This window comes from Physeter macrocephalus, chromosome 7 (genome assembly GCF_002837175.3).
Source record: "Physeter macrocephalus isolate SW-GA chromosome 7, ASM283717v5, whole genome shotgun sequence".
In the NCBI taxonomy this organism is placed as follows: Eukaryota; Metazoa; Chordata; class Mammalia; order Artiodactyla; family Physeteridae; genus Physeter; species Physeter macrocephalus.
The window spans coordinates 29705899-29723647 of record NC_041220.1 but is presented as its reverse complement, the minus strand read 5'-3'; the positions used below and the strand labels follow the sequence as shown (position 1 = coordinate 29723647).

The 17749-nt window shown below is 39.3% G+C and overlaps 1 long non-coding RNA gene across 2 annotated transcripts; it reads right to left on the bottom strand.

Annotated features, from left to right (window-relative positions):
- Positions 1 to 1356: 1356 nt before the first annotated feature.
- On the bottom strand, positions 1357 to 17738 carry LOC102980527 (uncharacterized). Of its 2 annotated transcripts, XR_003680514.2 has the most exons (4): positions 17381 to 17738; positions 14535 to 14768; positions 4109 to 4382; positions 1357 to 3613 (listed from the first exon to the last, which is right to left on the bottom strand). It is a non-coding gene; the product is annotated as an uncharacterized lncRNA (long non-coding RNA). The 2 variants fall into 2 exon arrangements; XR_448877.4 differs by lacking the exon at positions 4109 to 4382.
- Between the last annotated feature and the right edge of the window lie 11 nt (positions 17739 to 17749).

The following is a 17749-nucleotide window of genomic DNA, read 5'->3' as shown; positions in this document are numbered from 1 at the left end:
ATTCTACTAAAACAACATATTGCACTCATAGAATGAGAAGATAGGATCTTTGTTTAAGTTAGATATTAATGAGATTTGAAATGTAAAACAATGCCACTGTCCTCACTACTATTTTTTTGTTTTGGAAAATGTAATTATTCTTCATAAAAATGTTATGCATGGTAATATTTAATGAATTTATCACTGTTATTTTAAGTGCATTAATAAATAACAGGATTTAATCCTGACATATACATATGTATATGTAACCTGATTTCCTTTGTTTCAACCACATTATTAAAAATTTTATTATGGGATATACTATTTATGGTATTTATTATTTTCAGGAGAGAAATGGACATGATGTGTTATCAAACAAAGCTTTACCCTTTCTTTTAATTATCTTTATCAGAGAGACAATTGTATAGCTCTGCTTAAATACTTATATTGTTTTCTTTCTTTTTTATTATTTATTTATTTATTTATATTTATTTTGGCTGTGCCGGATCTTCGTTGTGGCATGCAGGCCCTTAGTTGTAGCATGAGGACTTAGACGACCAGGGAAGTCCCACTTATACTGATTTTAAAATTTTTCTAAATTACTATTTGAATACCACATTTACACTTGAAGGTAATTTGCCTATTTACAAATTTGAATATTCAATAAAAATTTCGGGTTCGTATATATTTATTATATGCCATAGAGAAAGATAAAAATTTGCTATCAAATGATTCTCCTTATATTTCCATTTGCTGCAAAGAACATTCTGGAATTTCTCCTCCTGCCTTCTGCCAATGTCATCAAACATATGGCTTGATACTGAACATCTTGGACTAAGGAGGAAACTTTTGAAATTGAAATTAAACATAATTGATTTATCTGTCTTTTCCATCTCTTTTTCCTTTATCAAAGAACTAGATAAGGTATCCCATGAAGCTGTATCCCATCCGCTATCCTTTATCTCTATTCCTTGGGATGGTACTAAGTGGTCTTACTCTTCTTTACTGGGATTAAAAACCACTCTACGATAATCTCTCCCTAAGTTCCTAAAGTATACAACTAAAACAACTCAAAGGGGGAAAAACCACTAAAATAATATCAAATAATAATCATTTTCTATGTGCCAGGTGCTTTATATATAGTATTGTTAATCTCACAAGAACATACAAGGGGCGATTTATTATATTATCCATTTTTCAGATGAGGAAACTAAGTTTCAAAATTCTGCTTGAGTTCAGATTGCTAATAAGTGGTAGACTTGGAATTCAAACCCAGGACTCTATACCTCAGTCAGAGATAATAAATGTGAACAGGACTTGAAATCAAGTCCCTTGATACAGTGCTCTTTCCATTACACCAGGTACCTTACGGATAACTTATGTTACTGCAAGTAATAATAATAATCACAATATCAACAGAGTAAAAAAGGCAACCCACACAATGGAAGAAATATTTGTAAATCATTTATCAGATAAGTGATTAATATCCAGAATGTATAGAGAGCTCCTAAAACTCATCAACAAAAACACCAAACAGCTCAATTCAAAAATCAGCAAAGGACTTGAATAGACATTTCTCCAAAGAAGATATATAAATGGCCAAAAAGCACATGAAAAAAATGATCAACAACATTAATCATTAGGGAAATGCAAATTAAAAGTAAAATGAGATGCCACCTCCCATCCAGTAGAATAGTTAATATAAAAAACCAGAAAATAAAAAGTGTTGGCAAGGATTTGGATAAAGTGGAACCCTTGTGTACTGTTGGTGGGAAAGTAAAATGGTACAGTGGAAAACAGTATGGTAGTTCCTCAAAAAATTAAAAATAGAATTACCATAAGATCTAGCAATTCCACTTCTGGGTATGTACCCAAAAGAATTGCAAGCTGCGTCTCAAAGAGATGTTTTGTACAACCATGTTCATAGCAGCATTATTCACAGTAGCTAAAACATGGAAGAAACTCAAGTGTCCAGTATTGGATGCATACATTGTATGTAATATATACACACAACAGAATATTATTCAGCCTTAAAAAGGAAGAAAATTCTGACATATGCTACAATATGAATGAACCTGGAGGATATTATGCTAAATGAAATGACAGTCACAAAAAAACAAATTCTATATAATTGTACTTCCATGAGGTACTTAGAGTAGTCAAACTCAGAGAAGCAGAGAGTAGAATGGTGGTTGCCAGCAGCTGGGGGGAGGGTGGAATTGGGTGTTATTGTTCAATGGGTATAGAGTTTCAAGAAGAAATAGAACTGTCTTTGTTCACAGATGACATGGTTGTTTATACAAAAGGTGTGAAATAATTGCCAAAAACACCTTTCTGGGACTAATAAGCAATTATAGCAAAGTTGCAGTATACAAGGTTAATATACAAAAGTATATGGCTTTCCTATGTACCAACAATGAACAAGTAGAATTTGAGATTTTAAAAAATAGCACAAACATTAGCACCCCTCCCCACAAAATGAAATACTTAGGTATAAATCTAACAAAATATGTGCAAGATCTAGTTGAAGAAAACTACAAACCTCTGATGAAAGAAATCAAAGACCTAAATAAACAGATATTCCATATTCATGGATAAGAAGACTCAATATTGTCAAGATGTCAGTTCTTCCCAACTTGATATACAGATTCAATCAGATCCTAAAAATCTTAATAAATTATTTTTTGGATATCAACAACTGTTTCTGAATGTATACGGAGAGATAAAAACCCAGAATAGCCAACACAATATTGAAGGAAAAGAACAAAGTCAGAAGGCTGACACAAGCTGACCTTAAGACTTACTATAAACTACAGTAATCAAGACAGTGTGGTACTGGCAAAAGAACAGACATGTAGATCAATGGAATAGACTAGAGAGCCCAGAACTGTACCCATATAAATATAATCAACTGATCTCCAACAAAGAAGCAAAGGCAACACAATGGAGCAAAGGTAGACTTTTCCACAAATGGTGTTGAAACAACTGCACATTCATATGCAAAAATGTGAATCTAGACACAGACCTTATACCTTTTATAAAAATTAACTAAAAATATATCACAGACCTAAGAGTAAAATGCAGAACCATAAAACTCCTAGGAGATAACATTGGAAAAAATCTATATGACCTTGGGCATGGTGATGACTGTTTAGGTGTAACACCAAAGGCAAAATCCATGGAAGAATTGATAACCTGGGCTTCACTAAAATTAAAAACTTCTCCTCTGCAAAAAGACACTGTCAAGAGAAGGAGAAGACAAGCCACAGAGTGGGAGAAAATATTTGTAAAAGACAGATCTGATAAAGGTCTGTTATCCAAAATATACAAAGAACTCTTACAACCCAACAATAACACACAACCTGACTAAAAGATGGGCTAAAGATATGAATAGACAACTTATTAAAGAAGATACACAGTTATCAAATAATCGTATGAAAAGATGCTCAACATCACATTTCATCAGGGACTTGCAAATTAAAACAAGGTATCACCATACATCTATTAGAATGGCTAAAATTCAAACCAGTGATTACACCAAATGTTGTTGAGGATATGCAGCAACAGGAACTCTCATACATTGCTTGCAGGGATGCAAAATAGTACAGCCACTCTGGAAGGCATCTGGTGGCTTCTGAAAAACGAAACATAATTTTACCACCCAATCTAGCAATCACGATTTTGGTATTTAGCCAAAGGAGTTAAAAACTCATGTTAACACAAAACCTGCACATGGATGTTTATATCAGCTTTATCCATAATTACCAAAATATGGGAGGAACCAATATGCCCTTGAGTAGGTGAATGGTTAAATAAACTGTGCTACATCCAGAAAAAGGAATATTATCACTGAAAAGAAGTAAGTTATCAAGCCATGATAAGACCTAGAGGAACACTGATCACATATTACAAAGTGAAACAAGTTAATCTGGAAAGGGTATATCTTATATGATTGCAACTATATGGCATTCTGGAAAAGGCAAAACTATGGAGACAGTAAAAAGATGAATGGTTGCCTGGGGTTAGAGGGAGAAAAGGATGGAGAGGCAGAGCACAGAGGAGTTTTAGGGCTACTACGTACAACACTGTAATTGCAGATACATGTCATTATACATTTGTCAAAACTCACAGAATGTACAACACCAGGAATGAATCTTAAATTATGGACTTCGGGTGATAATAATTGTATCAACTCTCCATTTCCGAGGATTTGTTGTTGTTGCTGCTTATTGTAGTTGTTATTGTTTCATGACTTTTCTAAACAGACGAATTCTGTAGTCTATTCTTTGTTTTATGTGGCTCCTGAAGTCTCTGTTATATTATCTTAGTGGTCAGCAAATGATTGGGCAGAGTCCTTAAACATAGGAATACCTCAGAGAGATTGCAGGTTTGGTTCCAGATCACTGCAATAAAGCAGATATCTCAATAGAGTGAGTCACATAAATTTTTTGGCTTCTCAGTACATACAAAAGTCATGTTTACACTGTACTGTAATCTATTACGTATGCAATAGCATTATGTCTAAAAAAACAATGTACATACCTTAATTTAAAAACTTTGTTGCTAAGAAAAGGCTTACCATCATCTGAGCCTTCAGCAAGTTGTAATCTTTTTGGTGGTAGAGGGTCTTGCCTTGACGTTGATGGCTGCTGACAGATCAGAGTGGTCAGCAGGGTGGTCAGCTGAAGGTTGGGGTGGCTGTGGCAATTTCTCTTCTTTTTTTAAAATATTTATTTGTTTGTTTTTTGCTGCATCAGGTTTTAGTTGTGGCACGCGGGATCTTTTGTTGCGGCGTGGGCTTCTCTCTAGTTGTGGCGCACGGGCTCCAGAGTGCGTGGGTCTGTAGTTATGGCGCGCAGGCTTAGTTGCCCCACGGCATGTGGGATCTAAGTTCCCTGACCAAGGATTGAACCCGCGTCCCCTGCATTGGAAGGCGGATTCTTTACCACTGGACCACCAGGGAAGTCCCGTGATTTCTTAAAATAAGACAACAATGAAGTTTGCCGCACTGACTCTTCCTTTCACGAACAATTCCTCTGCAGCATGCAATGCTCTCTGATAGCATTTTAGCCACAGTAGAACTTACAAAATTGCAGTCAATCTTCTCAAACTCTGCTATTGCTTTGTCAACGAAGTTTATGTAATATTCTAAATCCTACGTTTTTGTTCAACAAACTTCAGAGCATCCTCACTTGGAGTAGATTTCATCTCAAGAAAACACTTTCTTTGCACATCCTTAGGGAGCAGCTCCTCATTCATTAAAGTTTTATCATGAGGTTGCAACAGTTCAGTCACATCTTCATACTCCACTTCTAATTCTGGTTCTCCTGCTACTTCCACCACATCTGCAGTTACTTCCTCCACTGAAGTCTTGAACCCCTCAAAGTCATCCGTGAGGGTTGGAATAAAGTTCTTCCATACTCCTGTTAATGTTGATATTTTGACCTCTTCCTATGAATCACAAAGGTTCTTAATGGCATCTGTGAATCCTTCCAGAAGGTTTCCAATTTACTTTGCCCAGATCCATCAGAGGACTCACTATGGCAGCTACACCCTACAAAATGTATTTCTTAAATAATAAGACTTGAAAGTCGAAATTACTCCTTGATTCATGGACAGCAGAATAAATGTGTTATCATGCACAACATTATTAATCTCACTGTACATCTCCATCAGAGCTCTTGGATGACCAAGTTCATTGTTGATGAACAATAATATTTTGAAAGGAAACTTTTTTTCTGAGCAGTAGGTCTCAACATTGGGCTTAAACTATTCAGTAACCTATGTCATAAACAGATAGGCTGTCATCCAGGCTTTGTTGTTCCATTTATAGAGCACAAGCAGAGAAGATTTAGCATAATTCTTAAGGACCCTAGGATTTTTGGAATAGTAAATGAGCATTGCCTTCAACTTAAAGTCACCAGCTGTGTTGGCACCAGCAAGAGTCAGCCTGTCCTTTGAAGCTTTGAAGTCAGGCATTGACTTCTCCAATCTAGCTATGAAAGTCCTAGATGACATCTTCTTCCAATATAAGGTTGTTTCATCTACACTGAAAATCTGTTGCCTAGTGTAACCACCTTCATTAATGATCTTAGCTAGATCTGGGTAACTTGCTGTTGCTTCTACAACAGTACTTGCTGCTTCAGCTTGCACTTTTATGTTATGGAGATGGCTTCCTTTTTTAAACCTCATGAACCAACCTCTGCTCACTTCACACTTTCCTTCTGCAGCTTCCTCACCTCTCTCAACCTTCACAGAGTTGAAGAGAGTTACGGCTTTGCTCTGGATTAGGCTTTGGCTTAAGGGAATGCTGTGGCTGGTTTGATCCACTAAAACTTTCTCCATATCAGCAATAAGGCTGTTTTGCTTTCTTATCATTCGTGTGCCCACTGGAATAGCACTTTTAATTTCCTTCAAGAACTTTTCCTTTGCATTCACAACTTGGCTAACTGTTGGTGCAAGAGGTCTAGCTTTCAGCCTGGCATGATTTCCTCACTAAGCTTAATCATTTCTAGTTTTTGATTTAAAGTTAGAGACATGTGACTCTTCCTTTCACTTGAACACTTAGATGCTAATGTAGGGTTATTAATTGGCCTAATTTCAATATTGTTTTGTTGTGGCCCACTTTCAACACTTGCCAAGAACCTTACAATTCTACCTTAGCCTTTATTTCGTGCTTTCTTAGAGCCTTAAGGTCAGCGGGAGGTGAAAATTTCAGAGTTTTTTTTTGTTTTTTCCTGAGCATGCACACAGCCCTATGCATGCATTTGGCCTTCTACATTCTCAGGACTTTGTCAGAGCTTTGTAAGCCCTTATTGGACACTCATTCCCCAGCCTTTCCTCACAAGCTTTTTGTTTAGTCTGCTGTTTGTCCCTGCTGTTAGTGATCACCACAGGCAGTAGTAACCTAAAATATTAGACTAAATATTTTCAACAAATACCCCTGGGAAGGAGATTTAGCACTAGGCTAGTTTGTAGTTAGACAAAATAAAGACACGTCTTTAAGCCACTATTCTAGAAAGCCACCAGGCAGATTAGAACAAATAACTAATCACAATTCTTTGCTCACTCTGGTACCAGGAATGCAGGCTGTTATTCTCACAGCTACCACTGATCTAAGGAGAGGGGGATGGGACTGGAATCCCATTAGTACTTACTAAGAATCAGCTATTTTCCTTAAATAAGTATTTTTGCCAGGTTGCTGCAGGCCTTTGGCTAATTTCCAGAGTTCAAAAAAAGTTGATTCTGACAGTTTTTTGCCCACTTTTCATTGGGAATTTTGCCTAATAATTTTTAAAAATGTTTGTTGAGATGCAACTCATTAGAAAGTTCAGTTTTGTGGCCAGGGTTCAATTGTGGAACCTCTATCTTTGACATCTTGAGGAATCTTAGTTTATAGCAGCTGTATAGCTAAGAAGATGTCCAAAAGAGGTCGTACAAGTCTAGGCAAGGTCAGATCCTGAGAAGGTTTAGCTCTAATATGACCCTCAACTTTTCAGATCCTTAAACTCTAAAGAGTTACCTCTAATTCTCAGAAATGATTCATGCTAACCAAACTAATAAGAAACTAATTTATAAATCATAATGTCAATAAATTATTTCATAATGCAAACTATTTCTGGCAAGATAACCAATATCAGACCATTTTTTGGTCTCTGTTTCCCAGTGCGTTAGTACCCGTGGAAGAGACCAGGTCAAAAAATTGCTTGGTGAGCACAGGGTAGAATAATGCAGTTGGGTGTTATTGTAAAATATTTCTTCTAGGCAGGGTACCAGGGAGAACTTCCATCTCTAATTCTGAGCCTCATTTATAAAATGTCAATTATAGTAACTACTTAAAAGTATTGGTGTTAGGATTAAATGAAATTACACATGTGCATGAATCATGATTTCACTATGACAGAAACCAATTCAACTTCAGCTTAGACAAAAACGAAAACTTCATAATTCACAGAATCCAAGGAATGATTGAACAACCAAACCATAGGAAGAGCAGGAACAATACCTTCCTCTCTGTCCCTGTTTGACTTTACTCTGTGTGTTGGCTCTGTTCCCTGCAACTGCAGCTTAGTTTCCTCCATATGGTGAGGAACATGGTCACTGATAACTCCCACGTTTTACATCTTACAATTTGGCTACCAAGATTCTACTTTTTTTTTTCCTTTTTTTCTCAATTCCTGTTAGAAGATGTCTGGGTTATGTCCTTAACCCTGAAGAAATCAATTGTGGCCAAAGGACTGGCAACATGAAAGAACATGCAATTTTCCCACAGGTGCTACAGGGTTTAAGCTGACAGAGGAACAGGGTGGTAAATTGTATTATTGCCCCCAATTATTTGCTCCTCACTTTCCATGTATATGTGACTTGAAGCTTCCTTTCCTTGTGGAAAGAGTATATATCCTCTCTCCACTGAGGTTAAGCTTAGCCATATGATGTGACACTTGTGCAGAAGCTTTAAGAGGCACCATGATTTTCTGGCAGCTCCCTGGCTGCCCCACTCTGCCATGAGATTGGGCAAGTCTCATGTAGAGTTGTTTCTTCACCCTGGAATCCAGGATGAGACAGCACATGGTGCACAGCCATAGTCTTCCTAAAGCCTGAAGCAGCATTGTAAGCAACTTGTAGTCTACATGTAACATAAGCAAAAATTAGTCCTTTGTTTTCTAAGTCACTGAATTTTCAGAGTTGTTTGTTATATAATATAGCATAACCTGGTGAAAGCTAATACAAGCAGTTCCCAGAAAAAGACAGGGTAGATGCTGGCTGGTGAAACATTAAATTATTTAAAACAGTGCCTACAATACAGAATGCATTCAATATAGACTCCCCTGAGAAACATCAATAAATCCTAACTTTCCTACTCCCATTTTTAGTGAGTCATAAAAAATCATAAAGGTGAATTATAATATATTGAGAAAACATAATTTATTCATATTTCTTACATTTATTCTATATGCTGTTGCCCTGATTTATATTAATATATGTTAACGTATTATATATAATACTTTTTTTTTTTTTTTGCGGTACGCGGGCCTCTCACTGTTGGGGCCTCTCCCGTCACGGAGCACAGGCTCCGGACGCGCAGGCTCAGCCGCCACGGCTCACGGGCCCAGCCGCTCCGCGGCATGTGGGATCTTCCTGGACCGGGGCACGAACCCGCGTCCCCTGCATCGGCAGGCGGACTCTCAACCACTGCGCCACCAGGGAAGCCCGCAACTCATTTTTTAACCATTCCTTAGAATGATGATCCACCTTACGCAGTATCTTACTTTCTTCCACTCTCAATGTTCAGAAGATTCTCCCAATCAGAGGCTTTGCTGCTCTCTTTCTAGTCTACATTTTTTTTCCCCCAGTCTACATTTTGGTTTGCATAGCTCCTCCCTCTATATACTTTCCCTGGATAATTATAATCATTCATACAACTTCAACCTGCCAACATAATTAAAACCTCCAAATATACTTATAGGCCAGATCTTGTTCCTGAGCTCTGGACACACCTACTCATCTGCCCACTGGATATCTTCACTTCATGTCCTATTGACACCTCAGACACAGCCACTTCACTCATCATCTTTCTTTTCAAATCTGTTTTCTTCTCCTTCTTCTTTTGGCCTGTACTGCCTATCCTGGTTAATGGCACCACCATGTACCTAGTTGCTCATACTAAACATTTTGGCATCACCTTCATTTTCTCCCCTTTCCTCATGTCCTTGCGATTCCAATCATATAATTGTTTCAACTCCTGTAGAGTCTGTTCTCTACACCTGTACCGAATTGTTCTTTTCCTCTGGTCCTCCTGCCATGGCCTGCAGCTCAGTTCCATCAGACATTTAATGACTTCTTTAATTCTAATTGCTATTCTGAATGCTGCAGATAAAGAATGAATATGGCATACTCCCTGAGGCCCAGGAACTCACTTTCTAGTCAAGAGGATAAACAGATCATTTCATTTATACAACAGGGTAAATGCTAAAACAGAGTTATGGATAGGGGACTAAGGGAAATCAGAGAAAGAATGCTTTACCTAAACTAGCAATTTGGAGAAGTGAATTTTGAACTGAGAAAGGATGATATGGAGTGACCAGAGCAAACTAAAATGGAACACATGATATACAGGGAGGGAGAACTGCCTTAGCAAAAGTGTGAATGAGGATAGTGAGTAGGAAATATTGAAGACTGAGGCTAGAGGGAGGGGTTAAGTGGGAGCCAAATCATGTAACGTGGACTTACTTAAGGAGCTTAGACTTAACCTTACAGGGCAGTAGTTTCAAACTGGGCTAAACAAAGCTCCTCAGGATTCACTGAGTGGGCGAGGGCATGGAAGGCCAGCTGGGCTTCACAGCTTTGGTTCTGACACCTACTTCAAGGGGAACAGCTCAGCTAACCTTTATCACATCATTTGCATAATAGTTCCCTGACCTAAAGGTGTTGGGTGTTTATCAAAATCACACACATAGGGGCTTCCCTGGTGGCGCAGTGGTTGAGAGTCCGCCTGCCGATGCAGGGGACGCGGGTTCGTGCCCCGGTCCGGGAGGATCCCGTGTGCCGCGGAGCGGCTGGGCCCGTGAGCCATGGCCGCTGGGCCTGCGCGTCCGGAGCCTGTGCTCCGCAGAGGGAGAGGCCACAGCAGTGAGAGGCCCGCGTACAGCAAAAGAAAAAAAAAAAAAAAAAATCACACACATAACGGGGTTGGAGAGGGTATCATTAGCTTGGAAAGCATGAGTGCTGAACAGTTTAAGCCAACTGCTCTGAAGACGAATCACAAGATGAGACATTCAGTTATTATTTCCACATAGCTTTTTATGATCTTTCACATCCAATCAGTACCTTGCACAAAAATTAGGTGACAGGAATCTTCTGTGATCACTTGCTTTCCACCAAGTTCAAAAAACCTTCTTTGGGCTTGTTACCACAATTTAAGATCTATTGTACCAAGAAAAACACTGTATTTGCTCCCTTTCCTTAACTGAACTGTGGGAGAAAAGAATTAATCACTTATTGTTCAGCTCTCAAGGCAGATGTCAGTTTATTTGGGAGGCAGGAGGCAGAGGAGGAAAGACTTCTTGTCTTCTTTCCCCCCAGTTAGAGGTCTCAAAGTCCAAGCATTGTGTAAGACTTATGTAACAGGCAGGAGATATGGCTCCTCTTGGGTGGAAGCCTGGTTCCTCTGAGAATCATCAGAGTTCTGCTCCACGGGGAGCTGGAGTAAGAACAGCAACTCATCGAGAGCTTAATATGTTCTGGGTACCATAACTGCATTAACTTATTTAATCACTACAACGAAGCTAAGAGATAGGTACTGTGTGATCCTCATTTTAAGTATAAGGAAATTCAGGTATAGAAGCTAAGTAACTTGTTCCAGATACCTACGTGGTAAATGGCAGGGCCAGGATTCAAATTCAGACAGTCTGGCTCCCGTATTTGATCTCACAATCACTGAGCTAAAGCGACTCCTTAAAAGTGGGTCTTACAGACAGTCCTTCAATGCAAAGGGTATAAAAGGCCAACCCCAGCAAGCCTAGCCTGGGACCAGGGCTTAGTCTTTCTAAAGTCAATTTATCTCATCTCTACCATTTGAAAAGAAAGCCTGTACAGTAAGTCCCCTACATACGAACTTTCGAGTTGCAAACTTTCAAAGATGCAAACGTGCATTTGCAAGTCCAATCACGTAAGTTAGTTCACGTGCCTGGCATACATTGTCACGCACGTGCATCCTCTGCAAGTGGTTGTGTTTGTGTGTGCTTTACTGTACAGTACTGTATACAGTAGTGCAGTATCTTTATTTCAAGCCCAGGATGTCCGGAAGCAAGTATAAAAGCAGTGGTGATGTAGCTGGTACTGCTAAGAAGCGCCAGGGATTGGAGGCCCAGAGAAAGGACGAAGAGAGACAAGAGGAAGAAGAAGTAACTGAAGAACCAAAGAGATTCACGACGCAGGAAATGACAAGGGGATTTTCTGTATTTGAGGAGGCACTGTTACTTTTTGAGGCACAGGACTCAAATGTAGCACGGTACACGAAGTTTGCAGCAGCCGTTCAAAATGCAACCCAGTGCTACCGTGTCATCTATGATGAGAAAAAAAGAGCTACTACCCAGACATTACTAGATCGTTTTTTTCAAGAGGGTAGATAGAATTGAATCCAGCAAGGAACCAGAACCTGTGCCATCAATGTCAGGAGCGAGTGAAATGGCAGCTTGCCCTCCATCTCCTGTTGCTGACGATCCTTCAGCTCTAGCACCTCCCACCTCCTCCCCCTCCTCCAGCCAGTAACTCTTCTTGCCTGTTCACTCGATGCCAGCCCCTGATGCCAGCTGTGGTACTGTACTACTGTACCTTTCAAGGTACTGTACTGTAAGATTAAAAATGTTTTCTTTACTTTTTGTTTGTTTTTTATGTACTATTTGTGTGAAAAGTATTATAAACCTATTACAGTACTATATAGCTGATTGTGTTAGTTGGGTCCCTAGGCTAACTCTGTTGGACTTACAAACAAATTGGACTTACGAACGCACTCTTGGAATGGAACTCATTCGTGTGTAGGGAACTTACTGTACTTTGATGGTCCAGTTCCCCCAAGGTTGCTACAAAAGAAGTTGAGGCTGTGCCCTTATCAACTCGTTTACTAACACGGGTCAATTCTAATTGGGTCAACTATTTTATTTTGCTCAGGGAGGACACTATAAGTAGAAATTCTTGGGGCTTTTCACCACTAAGGAACCCCAGATCTTTAATGCATTTTTTCAAATGTACATTCTAAACCAAACAACCTCAGTGTGTAAACTTACACATTCAACATGACTCTTGCTTCCCCTTTTCTAAGGGAAATCTTTAATTAGGATTTAGAATTATTCTCCACACAAATAAGTTTTTAAAAGTTTATAATACACAGCTATAGGTGTTGGGGAGCCACTGAATGGGAAATTTGTTTTTAGATTGTTCTAGCTTCAGCATGGAAGATAAATTTAAGGGGTGCATGACTGAAGGCTGGAGGATGAAAAGGCCATTATAACAGACAAGGTGAAAGATTAAAAGAAGAGGAACGCAGGCAGTGGTAATAAGCGTGGAGAGGAGAGGGCAGATTTTTAAAAATTTAGGAAGTAAAGAGGTAAAAACTTGGTAATTATGCTGGTTATTCTCCATTTGCCCTACAGCAACATTTTCTACCTTTCTTTGCCCAGCTCTGTGCCCTGGAGGGTGGCTGACTCTCTGGACTGTATCATCCCAAATCCCTTACTGGCTGGCTTTGGATTGGGTTCTGCTAGTAGGAGGCATTAGTAAGAGGCTGGCGGGCAGGGGGAGAAAAAGGTCAGGGAATTCTCTCCTCTGCTTACGGCTACAGGTCCATCTAGGTGGTCCCTCTTCCATAACTACAACTCTTTCTGGTTCTGGTAATACAGTCCTCTCCTTCTGCTTCTTCAGGTCTGTGGGTACCTCACAAACCTTGTTGACTCCCTTAACTTCCCTGACCTCTGTAAAGAGTCCTTTGGTTAAACTCTCTTTAATTAATAAGGCCTCTGAGTCTTTTTCCTTCTGGGACCTGGACTAGCAGTGATTGATGGGGAATGGGGAGAGGAGTACAAAGGGTTGAGGTGACTCCCAGCTTTAGATTCTTTCCTCTCAAATGGATTTTTAGCATTTTCCTGAGTGTTCTGTTAGGACATGCTCTATTCGGATTATTTGGAATCCATCCCTGGCACCACCACTTTGGTTGGCATTTCCAGCAGGAGATTCAGGCAGGTTCTCCAGAACCAAGCATGGTGTCTGGTGTAGAGCAGCACTCAATACATGGATTTTCTCTCTCAGTGTCTCTGAAGTTTATTGTCACATTATTATAGGCCCCCGTACACTCAGATTTTGAACTCAGCATTGGTCTGGCCATTGTTAGTTTTATATCTAACTTTGAGTTCTAGATTTTGAAATGTACATGGGACAGTTAGAAAGGGCTATGTAAAACAACAACAACAAAATTCCCAATTATAGTAAAAGCTTTGAAAACATTGAAGAAACTGGGATTATTTAGCAGTGAGAATGCATTAATGCAAATTTTAATACCCAAGCAGCTGGCCTATGGCTTACTGTTTTGTTGATTAAATTATAAAATTTTCTCTCCAACAAGTAATTCAGTATGATGAACATTCTATTCTTCATCATATAACAATCACTTCAACTCAGAAGAATTTAGTTGAGAGACTCTCCATAATTCTTGTTAAGTCATAAACTATATCTCTACTCCCTACATTGCCTTTATGCCTATACCGCATACCCTAAACACTTCAAATACCCTAACAACCCCTATAGAAGACTGCCCCATACCCTGCACCCCTCGCACGCACATTAGACTCACCAGGGAGCTCTTTAAAAATACTCATTCCCAGACGCCACCCCATGCCAATTAAATCAGCAATTTGGAAATGAGGCCCAGGTGTGGATATTGTTTAAAAGCTCCCCAAATGATCCTAAAATGAACAAAGTTGAGAACAAGACTCCAAACCATAAAACAACCAAGATCACACAAAAAGATATGACTCTCCACAGAATGTATAAACCCAAGATACCTTGTGTCTGTTTATCCCTTGTTAATGAACTTCCTGTGAGCCTTCTTTCCCCATTAACCTTCAGTTTTTGCATAATGGAAAGCTGATTGAGAGCTCTTCAGTTGGTTTTGCTTCCTTGTTTGATGTGTGTGGTTTGCTGACAAGCTGCCCAGAACATGGTGAAAGACAACCACAATTAAACCTGCCTCTGAGTCAGCAGTGGTTTTCTCCATCAGTGAGGTTTTTCTTAGGACCCTAAAAGAGGGTGAAAAAAGAGCATATAAATGAAGGAATCAAACAGACTCTCAAGAGTCGTTAAAGATAACAGTTTTGGTTGGGGAGGGGGAAGGCTATTGTGAACAAAAGAACGATGCTTTCAATATTTTCAAAGAAAGCTTTGACTAAGGATCAAGAAGTAAAATGTGTATTCTGCATTTGTTTTGCATCATGCTTCAGGGTTCTTCATGATCAAATATAGGGTTCTTTCAAAAGAAGTGAAAGGTAATTGCAATAAATACAATTACTTTCAATAAATATACATAATCTTGAGTAATTCTAAGTCTCAGTTAGGAATGAGGTAACAAGAAAATAGTTTTTAAAATATGTTTTCTATCTCAGTTTCTTACGGTGAGCAAATGTTCCATGTTATTTGTGTCAGTTCCATTTTTTTCAAGTGACTTTCCCTACGTAGAGAATGTCTTGAGTTATAAACTACACAGGAATGCAGATAACCTGTGATTTCTCTATCTAGGATAATTGCAATGTAACTTAGTGAGGCCTAGTAGCTCACAAAGTTATCTGAAGTATTTCAGAAGGGACAGGAAGCATCCCTTGCACTTTTTTAGCAGTAGTCACTGCCCACAGGTTGATACTGTAGGAGATAATGAAACAACCCAAGTTGGCTTCTTTAATTTCTTCTCTGCCCTTTCTCCACTTCCTGTCAAGTTATCCCTCCATCTCGGCCTATGTTGACTTGGTAATAATATGTCCACTTTCAGTTTCATGCAGTCTAAATGTTTTAGGTAGTTTGGTTATCTCACAAACCAAACAGACCAAAAAACAAAACAAGGCAAAACAAGACAAAAGAAACCTTGCCCTGTGGAATGGGAAAGCAGACCCTGGAGTACAAGATAATCTGTAAAATGAAGTATTGCATAACTCAGAGCAGGGACTCAAAGAGGTGACTAGAAAGATGAAGTCTAAAGTGATTTCTCCAAACCAAAATCTCTGGAGAGAATGATTGGGAGGTCTCCCTCTGCTTTCTGGAAAGAGATTCCAGCCAATTACATCTGACTCTTAAAGGATATGAGTTGCATAGGGTTCTGATCAAATGCTTAAAGGTGTCAGTGACTTAATTTTTATTTTAATAAGAATCCAGCTAAGTTTTAAATGACTCTAGATAATAGTAACAACACATAGCATTAAATATATATATATTATATATAAAATGCTTTTGTATATAGTATCTCATTTGACGGTCATATCAATCTTGTGTCCAAAGTAGGAAAGGTAGCTTTGTTAGGCCTTCTTACAAATAATGACTCTTAAGAAAAGGTTCTTAAATAGGCCAGAAAGGACCAAGCTTGGACTAGAATGCATGTATTTTTTTTTTTTAAGTCTTTTCACGTTCTACCACATTGCACTGGGACTCTCTAAGTCCTTAGCATTTCAGTTGTGTGAGGTGATGAAGGAAGAAGTTTTCATATACTGATGTATGGGGAAGACATTCTTGCTTACACATGATTTAACTTAAACTTTATGCTAACCAGAACAGCCTGTTTTGTGGCCTATTAAACATACATCGTACATTTGCTTTAACCACTAAAGAAAAGGGTGCCTTGTCCAGAAGTAATATGTCCATTTTTAAGATAGAGATAAATGTCTCCCTCTTCCTGGGACGTCAATGGTCAATGCTAGCACTCCTTAGATGACAAGGCTCCCTTCCCAGGCACAAGGCCATACTGACTCACTGTGTATGTGATGCTGTCTTTTTTGAAAACTTGAAAGAATGTACCCCTCTCGCGTTTGATATTCTTTGTTCCGACAAGATATAAAACTGTGCTGAAACCATGTTTCCTTGGAACAGTTCCTTAGAGTTACCCAAGAGGCTGTTTGTCAGGCTATACTTCTCAGTTTGGCTCAAAACTCTCTTCTATTCTTACTATAGATCAGTTATTGATGACTTTCCTCTACATAGTGAAATAAATACAATTCAATCTTAAATTTAGTAAAGCAGCAACTGAGGTTGAGAAAGAAATAAGGACCTTAAATGGTTGGGAAAGTCTAAATGCAAAACCTAGGAGTCGGGGGATGTAGTTTCCACTAAAATTAAAAAATATGAGTACTTACTTTGAGCCAGACTCTGCTAGGTGCAAAGTTTAAAAATGGCAGAGGAAGGGTGGTTCAGATAATCAGGTCAAAAGAGAAGGCAAAAAGGCATACAAATGATGAACTTTTGAGAGCGAAGGAGCCCCCAAAGTTTGTCAGTTTGATACGGAAAATTGCTCTGTTTTTTTGTTTCTTAAGTAAAATGCTCACCATTAGCATGTATGAAACCAGGGGAAAAAGAGACTTTTTTCAGCCGTAATTCCTACGCACCACCCCCTCCATTTCAAAGTTCTCAATCTACCCCTTAGGGTCCACAATTGAATGTAACAAAACTTTTAAAATGTAACCACTATACAGTGGTGATATACCGAACAGTGAGATAAACCCTAAGCTCGTTTGAAAGAAAACTTAACAGGGAGCCAGTGACTCGGGTTTGAGCCGTGCCTATGCTACGAACTGTTCTGTGATCTTGGGCAAGTAACTTCTCAGGATGTCCCTCTCGGTCTGTAAAACGAGTATGACCCAAAGGTCCACCTTACCGAGTTTTGTGAGGATGATTTTTAAAATGCCAGTGAGAGCATTTCCTCTACTCCATTTAGGGTGCTTTTGCTATCTCCGGGCTCCTTCCACTCTTGCCACTTTGAGATTTGATGCATCACGACCCAAAGGCCTTAAGCATCACCACAATTGCCTGACCGTCTCTCCTCATACACACCCACGTCCCTTGCGCTGGCTGAGTCGGCCGAAGGAGGTCTCGCAGCTGAAGTCACACACTCCTAAAGGTCAGGAGAAAGGGACAGAAACCTCCAATTCCAGCCGGACAGATGGGAGAGACGCTGGCACGGAAGAAACAATTAGGGAAGATCTACGCGCAAGCGCAATGGCCGCCCCGCACCTCCCCTCCCACG